Below are 8,803 nucleotides of genomic sequence, written 5' to 3'. Positions count from 1 at the left end.
CACCTTTTCTTATTATTATTTTCCAGATCTTTAACATTTCCAGTACGTTTAAGCAGACGGAGCAGATTATTTGGAGGTGGGTGGGGCAGAGGATACACACAGCCCTACTGACACGGACCTGCCAACCAGGTCTCTGCTGGGGGGACCCAAGACCCTGGGTGATGTAGGCATTGGAGGGGGGCTGTCTAGAGGCTGTTATTAATGTTTAGAAAGTCCCAGAGATCTTGCCCCAGGCTGGGATTCGAGCAATGAGTCTGAACAGTAATACGTGAGCAGTAATTAATCAAATATTAGTGACTGTCATATTTCTGGTTCTTTATCATGACCTGGTGGCTCTTTGTCATTAACCGATTAGCTCTGGTTCTCACTGCTGAGTGCTGGACCTGCTGGGGGGCTGGTGGAGAAGAGACTTTTGTGTCCCGGTTCACTCCCGTAAGTGATCTGAAATGCGCCTGCAGACTCAGGTCTCCGGGAGGGTCAGGTAGCCTTGTGGTAGCTTTGGTGACCCAGAGCTGAGGTGGGTGGAACCAGGGCTGAAGAGTGGGGGAACCGGTACAAATCACCAGGACCTGGTGGTCCGAAAGGGGGCCCAGGGCCCAGCGGTCCGGAACGGAGTCTGGAGCCCAGCTTCCCCCCCCTCTCGTTGGCCCTGTTTAGCCGGTCCGCCCTTGCTGGGGGGCCCGAATCCGCTCTCAGTGGCCCTGGCACCGTGCCACCATGGAGCAAGGGGTAGCCCAGATACAGGTGCCCCCAGAAATCAGCATTTCTCACAGAACGTGCCCTGCCAGAATGTCGTGCTCAGCCAAGCCAGGGCCAGCAGAGTTAAGGGAAATGCCCGCCCAACCGTACCTCGGCCTTCTTGGGCTGGCGCTCCAATATACCTGTGGCACCCAGCCCTGCTCTCTGCCTGTGCCCCATATGGGGCAGGAGCCACCTGCACATGCCCTGCACCCAGACACTGAGTCTGGATGGGCAGGAGCCAGCCCTGGGCACCCTGCATCGCTCTGCGTTAGTTAAGGGTTTGTGATGAGAAAAATGTTCCATTGGAATCTTCCCAACCAGCCATAGCCCTAAACCTATGTCCCATCCCCCAGCCCCACCTCTGTGTGTGCTTCATTCCCCCTCCCCCCGTGCCAGGGGTCTATGTGCCCCCCATTCTCCCTGCTCAGCACCCAGAAGTCCTTGCTACCTTCCTTCCCCAGAGTGATTGGCTCATTGGCTGCTGATGCTACTCACCAGATCTAAATGGAAATTGGGCTTTCCCGTTTTCCAATTTCCCCCGCCCCCAAGTCAGTAGCGTTCCTTCAACTGTTGCCCAGCGTGTCCCCTGAAATTTGGGAATTGATCAGATGTGGTCTCAAAAAGTGATTACGATACAGACAGACAAAGAGAAATGCCATCCGGTTGTCTTTTAGGCCTTTTACTTCACTTAGCCAATTAACTAACTTGTATAATTGGTTATTTTATATTCATTAATAGCTGCCGGTTATTGATTATTTGTGAGTCACTACTGGCTATTAGCTGTTTGTTATTTCGTACCCACCATTAGTTGTCAGTTGATTTCATAGTGACCATGTGGGGAGATGGAAAAGAAAAGTTTTGTTGAAAAATGGAAAGCTGACAAAATCAGAATGTTTTCATGCCAATTTCCACTTTCAAAGAACAGCCAAATGTTAGCATTTCTTGGGTTTCTCTCTGCACGTTTTTGGGTTCCACTCATTGTTTCTCAGGTTTCGATCTATGATTTTCAGCCTTTGGTTTTCAGTTCTCGTTCATTGTGTTTTGGTTCATGCTTGTCAGTTTTGTGGCTTTAGTTATCATCACTCCCATTTCATTTATTGGGTTTCATTCTTTGATTGTCAGATTTTGATCTCACTGGTTTGAGGGGAGCGGTTCATTATTGGTTTTCTACTTTTTGTTTATTGGTTACACGATTTCAGTGTTTGTTTACAGAGCTTCATTTATTAGTGTCTCTCTACTGATTATCGGCTTTTAATTTTTCTTGATATATTTGGAGTGTTTAAACTTTTTTTTCATTTCTGCTGTTCACTTATTGCTTCTTTATACTATTGGTTTCTGTCTTTGACTATTCATTTTCTAACTTTGACTTGGTTTTGTGACCTTGATCTGGTTTTCATACTTCAATTATTGGTTTTCTGGTTTGGCTATTGGTTTTTTAATTTTCATTACTACTTTTCTGGCTTTGATGATTGGACTTCTGCATTCAGTTATTACTTTTCTGATATTGATTACTGGTATTCTGTCTTTCACTTTGGGGTACAGTATTTTGACTTTGATATCTGGTTTTCTGACTTGCATTGCTGGTTTTGACTCTTTGACTACTGGTTTTCTTATTTCAAATACTTATTTTTTATTGTTGGCTTTCAGACGTTAATTCCCCATAACTTGCTTTGATTACTGTTTTTCTGACTTTGATAAATGCTGGTTTTCTATTTTTGACCATTGGTTTTCTGGCATTAATTATTAGTGTGTTGATTTTGTTAAGTGATTGTGTGATTTATTTCACTGCTTTTCTGGTTTCAATCATTGGTTTTCTGATTCCAATGACTAGTTTTCTTCTTTTCATTATTTCTTTTTGGTCTCCAATTATTGGCTTGATGAGTTTGATTTTTGGCTTTCTGTGTCTTCTGTGTCTGCTTTTCTAGAACCAACTATTGGGTTTTCTGAATTCAATTATTGCTTTTATATCTTTGATTACTGGTGTTGAGTTATTGTTGTTTGAAATTAGGTTTTCTCTCTTCATTTTGTCAATTTTTCTCTCTTCAATGATCAGTTTCCACTGAATGTTGTCTGGGATCCCTTTATTTTCAGTGGCATTTATTTCAGTCATTTATTTTGCATTGCCAATCTTGATTGGTCACATGTGCGGGGATGGTTTGTTCAAGATGGAAAAATGTCGCCCTCTTTCTCTCTCTCTCTCTCGCTCTCTCTTTCTGCATCTCAGATGTTCATTCAGGTTGCGAAGGAGGTTGGAGGCACCTGCAATCTGGCCCCAATCCAGGTGGGTCCTTGTTTCCCATCACCCCCCATATGAGGATATAATGCTTGTTCCACCCCCCACCAGTCCTGTTATCCCACCTGATTCTTACTATTCCTATTTACTGTCTCTATTGCCAGAGCACCTCAGAGCCCCTGTCCTAGACCCAGACCCCATTGTGCCAGATGCTGGACAAAGAAACAGCCAGTCCATTGTTCTCCCTCCACGCCCACGTCATGCCCAGGGTCTCAGTGTCCCTGGCTGGGTTGGACAACAGCTTCCAGCTCTGGTCTCCTCTCTGTGCCCCCAGCCCCAGTGTGACCCTTCTCCTGTGCTCTCTGTTGCAGCGCCTGGACCTGTTGGTGCGAGATTGGCAGCTCTCTGGAGCCTACGGCGCGGACGCGGGGCAGGAGTATCTTGGAGAAATCACACAGGTAATGATCAGATACCACGTGTGTTCATGGAAACAGCAAACTTTGGGGCGAAGCTGAACGTTTCCACAGCGGGTCTGATTCCCTGCTGACGGCCACAAATGTTGCTTTGACTCCCGCAGGACCTGGAGGTCTCTGCTGAGCAGCCCCTGGTGTTGGAAGCCCTGAGGGCGAGCGGCACCCGGTGCTATCTATTGCCCCACCCTGGCACTCAGTTCACCAGGAGCAGGGCAGGGATGCCAGATGGTAAGAGACCCTCATCTTCTCCCCTCTCACCCCCTGCTCTGCTCCCCCAGTCCCCACCCCCTCCTGCACTGCCCCCACTCTCTTCCCTGCCCCCATCCCCACCCTTTCTCCTCTGCTGCCCCTTTCTTCCCCTCTTGCGCTTCCCCCACCCCAAAATCCCAGTGCCCAGCTCACCCCCCTTGACTTAGAATTGACTCTACTGCCCACTGCACAGGGGCACTTGCTGGGTCACAGCATCTGTGTGGGAGGGGAGAGGGACATGGGGGGGTGTGTCACTGCTGGGGTCCTGGTCTGCTAGGGGAACGCTGCTGGTGTCCCCCTTTTGGGTCTTCATGGGTCCCCTGGCACCACCCAGTGGAGACTGCTGTCTCCCCACTGCAGCCTCTCCTTGCCCCCTCATGCCTCTCCCCCATTTTCCCCCAGGCAGTGGGGTGGGGGGTGTTAAGCAGCTGTTGCCCAGAGATGGAATCTCATTTCCTGTGGCACAAACTAGCCCACGCAATCACATTTAACGTGTGTCCTACCCTGGACACCTGGATCCCTCCCGGATGCCTGGGTCCTTTTCCCCTCTGCAGACATGGACGAGGATTTCCGGCAGTGCCTGTGTGAGTACGTCACCAGTGTGGTGCACTCAGCAGGGACACACGTCCGGACGGACCGAGCCGGGCAGGTGCTGACAGGGGCTCAGCTGGCTGCCAGGATCAAGGTGGGAGAGTGGGGGCTGTTAAAGGGGGGGGGGCTGGATGGGAGACAGCAAAATGGGCCGCAAGGCGGGGACAGGGATTCAATACGGGGTGCCATTCTGCAGGGAGCGGGGCAGGGTGCTCAGTAGGGGGCGCTGGGCTGCAGGGAGCGGGAAGGGGCTCAGCGGGGGCAAAGGGGCTGAGCTGTCTCTGATCCCAGTTCCCCCGGGCGTTATTCCCTGCAGGGCGTCTCCTGATATCGGAAGACCCAACGCTACGACTTCTCCTCACCCATGAAGGTACCAGGTCAACCCTCCCTCCGACTCTCTCTTTCCAGCCTGGATTTGGGGGGGGGGGGGGGGCTGGTTCTGTTGACCCCAACCCCAGGTCCTCCTGACATTGGCCAATCACACTAGCCCAGAAGGGGGCACCACAACAACTCCACCAAATGTCCTGATCGAGGACTCCTAACACCCAAGAGATAAGGGGACCTGCAGGAAGCCCTGCCAGAGAACCAGCCCCTCCACTGGGGTGGCAGCAACGTGGTCATGGCTGTGGGGTCGAGGTGCTGCCCTCTGGCTCTATTGAAATGTGGGGGGTTGGGGACCAGTTCGGAGGTGATAGCGAGGAGCAGGTCCTGTACGAATGTGGGGAAGGTGGTGACTGTGGGGGAGCTCCCAGTTCAGAGATGGGCCCATCCCATCAGCACCCCCAACCCCGTTCCCTCTCCCCACACAGATGGCTGAGGCGTTTGCAGTGATGAGACAGGAGTTAAACAGGAGAGTAGTAGAAGTCACCAGGAGGGAATATGACCAATTTGTGCAGGAGCTGGTGAGTGCAGAGGGGCTGCGGATTGGGAGTGAGGGGCACCAGCATCCCTGGTGGGAGGCAAGGCTGAGGTAGCAGGGGGCTGTGGATCGGGAGTGAGGGGGCTGCGGGTGTGTGAGGAGGCGGCGCCCACTGTGGCTGGGTAACGCTAGTGCTCGTCCCTAATGGCCGATCACTCCCCCATCCCAGCAGGAGCGTGACCACCAGAGCATGGAGATGCAGTGATGCCTGGAGGGGAAACGCCAGGAGCTGCTGAAACGCTGCCGGGGGGAGCTGCGGGGCGAGGACCCCCAGAAACAGGCGGCCCTGGAGGAGCTGAAGAAGGAGCTGGACAAGCAGATGGCGGAGTTCCTGCCGCGATATGAACAGCGCTTTAAAGTGAAGAAGGCCGAGTGGTTGGGCCTGTACATTGGGGGGCAGAGGGGGCGTTCTGGCAGTGGTGGGTGCAGGTATCGGAGTAGGCATCAGGGCGGGTGCAGCTCTAGTGGGGCTGGAGGAAGCAGTGGCCATTGGGATTGGGGCCGGGGTCTTTGGCCTGATTGGGGGGGTTGGGCACTGGCTGCGGGCCTGGTTTGGACAGAAGATGGCCCAGAACAAGACAGGCACCAACACCCCAAGTCAGGGGAATGAGCAGGAGAGGAGGGCAGGGTGTTCAGATCAGGAGCCCCTTCTGTGGAGGGACACACAGCGGGAAGGAACCATCACACCTCACTCGGGTAAAGGGTCTGTCCCAGCCCTCAGCACTGGGAACTTCTGTATGCAAGGGGATAGATAGGTAGATAGATAGATAGATGGGGCGTGTGGGGATAGATAGATAGATTAGATAGATGAGGGGGTGGATGGGGGTAGATAGATAGATAGATAGAGGTGGTGTATTGGGAAGAATGGGGAGAAGGTGAGTGTCCAAAAGGACACATAGGTTGATTGATTTACAGCGGGGTCACCGAGATCAGAATCCAGCCCTGACCCCAGCGACGTCAGTCAATAAATAACCCGGTCCTGGCTCCTGCGCCCCGAGCTACCCCCTGAATCGCTCAGTGACAAATTTAATTGGTTTTCATTTTCAACAAGTAGGAGAAAAATTGATTTTCATATTTTGTGTTTGTTTTAAAGATTTTCTCCTCCCCTGATACAGTCCGTATGTGTAGAGGGGACAATTTTGGGTGATTCCCCTCATTTCCCCACTGATTTGAAAACAAGACAAAGGGGTTAGGGAGGTCTGAAAGCCCAAATCCCAGTCCGACAGTTTTCAGTTCATTCTCACCCCAGGTCCACCCGCCATTGGCCAATTGCACTAGGGGGCCAGGAGGGGGCACCACAAAGGGGGCACCAGTGGGGCACCAGTGGGGGGGTGACAGCAGCAAGCAGGGTCCTGGAGGAATTAGGAGAAGGTGGTGAGTGGGGGAAGGGGGGCTCCCAGTTCAGAGGGGATCCCATCCCTACCCCTACCCTTTTCCCTCTCCCACCACAGATGGCGGAGTTGGCAGAGATGAGAGAGAAGGCAAACAGAGGAGCAGTAGAAGCTGCCAGGAGGGAATATGGACTATTTGTGAAGCAGCTGGTGAGTGCAGAGGGGCTGCGGGTCGGGAGTGAGGGGCACCGACAGGACTGACGGGGGGCAGGGCTGGGCTAGCAGGGGGCTGTAGGTTGGAGTTGAGGGGGCTACAGGTGTGTGAGGCAGAAGTTCCCCCTGTGGCTGGGTAATGCTAGTTCCCGTCCCTCATGGACGATCTCGCCCCCCTCCCGGCAGGACCGTGGCCACCAGAGCATGAGCAGCTGTCTGAGAGTGAAGCCCCTGGAGATGAAGCGACGCCAGGAGGGGAAACGCCAGGAGCTGCTGGAGCGCTGCTGGGGGGAGCTGCGGGGCGAGGATCCCCAGAAACAGGCGGCCCTGGAGGAGCTGAAGCAGGAGCTGGACAAGCAGATGGACGAGTTCCTGTCGGCCTACGGGCAGCGCTTTAAAGTGAAGAAGGCCAAGTGGTTGGGCCTGTGCATTGGGCCATCGCCAGCTGCCACCTCGCGCCGGGCACGGGCTCACCCCCACTGGCCCGCGCACCTGCCAATCAGCAAACGGCTCCGGCCCATTGGCTGCCGCTTCACGAGGTGGGACGGGGGAAGCAAGAGATTCTGGGACTTGTAGTTTTATGTACCCAGTGGAGGAGAAGGGGGAGCTGTGGCGCTTATGGGGGGGGTCTAGTGGTTGGACCAGAGCCCTGGGGTAGCAGGGGGCTCCGGGGGCTATTTAAAGTACCGGGGCTCCAGCTACCTCTGCTGCCTCGGTCCTCTAAATAGCCACGAGAGCCCCGCAGCTTCCCCAGGGCTCCGGCAGCTATTTAAAGGGCCAAGGTGGTATAAGCAGGGGGGCCCCTGCCCTACCTGCAGCCAGCCCCTGCTGCACCCCCTGCCCTGCCTCCAGCCCCGTACTCCCTGCCCCCACCAGCCCGTCTCTAGCCAGCCCCTGCCTGCAGCCAGCCCCTGCTGCACCCCCTGCCCTGCCTCCAGCCCCGCACCCCCTGCCCTGCCTCCAGCCCCGCATCCCCTGCCCCACCAGCCCGTCTCCAGCCAGCCCCTGCTGCTCCCCTTGCCCGCACCAGCCCTGCACCCCCTGTCTGCAGCCAGCCCGTCTCCAGCCCCTGCAGCACCCCCTGCCCTGCCTCCAGCCCCGCACCCCCTGCCTGCAGCCAGCCCCTGCCTGCAGCCAGCCCCTGCCTGCAGCCAGCCCGTTGCACCCCCTGCCCTGCCTCCAGCCCCACACCCCCTACCCCCACCAGCCTGTCTCCAGCCAGCTCCTGCCTGCAGCCAGCCCCGCACCCCCCACCTGCAGCCAGCCCCTGCTGCACACCCTGCCCGCACAAGCCCTGCACCCCCTGCCCTGCCTGCAGCCAGCCCCTGTCTCCAGCCAGCCCCGCACCCCCTGCCTGCAGCCAGCCCCTGCCGCACCCCCTGCCCGCACCAACCCTGCACCCCCTGTCTGCAGCCAGCCCCTGCTGCACCTCCTGCCCTGCCTCCAGTGCCGCACCCCCAGCCCTGCCCGCAGCCAGCCCCACACCCCTTGCCCTGTCTCCAGGCAGACCCTGCCTCCAGTCAGCCCCTGCCCTGCCTCCAGCTACCAATGTATCTAATATACAATTTTTATTTTATTTATATAATTATGGAAAGTAAATAATACATGGAAGAAATAAAAGGGCGTTTTTTAAATGGTTTTTTTTTTTAGTCATCCCTGTCGGGGCCCCGCCTAAAACGTTCAAATTGGGCCCTGCACTTCCTAAAGCCAGCCCTGCATACAATAATGGCAGAGTTCTTGGTTCAGGCTTGTAGCAGTGATAGAATAAACTGCAGGTTCAAATCAAGTCTCTGGAGTACATCCACAGCTGGGATGGGTCATTCAGTCCTTTGTATAGAGCTTCCTTTTATAGCAAAGTCCCTCCAGAAGTATGAAGCAGGATTGTAGACAAGATGGAGATGAGGCATCAGCCTTTTATAGTCTCTTGCCGTGTGGTCTTTGCTTTCTTTGTCCCAAGGACATTCTATCCAGCATGTGGCATAGAAAAACCTTAGAGTTCTGTCCATAGGCAGGTCCCTGCATGCCTTGCTGAGTCACAAGGTGTATCTACCTT

The 8,803-nt window shown here is 54.6% G+C and overlaps 1 long non-coding RNA gene across 1 annotated transcript; it reads left to right on the top strand.

The window, feature by feature from the left end:
- Positions 1 to 4,260: 4,260 nt before the first annotated feature.
- LOC128842954 (uncharacterized) lies at positions 4,261 to 5,142 on the top strand. The gene is made up of 3 exons (XR_008446150.1): positions 4,261 to 4,381; positions 4,604 to 4,657; positions 5,097 to 5,142. It is a non-coding gene; the product is annotated as an uncharacterized LOC128842954 (long non-coding RNA).
- The last annotated feature ends 3,661 nt before the right edge of the window (positions 5,143 to 8,803 follow it).

This window comes from Malaclemys terrapin, chromosome 9 (genome assembly GCF_027887155.1).
Source record: "Malaclemys terrapin pileata isolate rMalTer1 chromosome 9, rMalTer1.hap1, whole genome shotgun sequence".
Lineage (NCBI taxonomy): Eukaryota > Metazoa > Chordata > Testudines > Emydidae > Malaclemys > Malaclemys terrapin.
The sequence above is the reverse complement of the archived record's forward strand: the minus strand, read 5'-3'. Positions and strand labels throughout refer to the sequence as shown.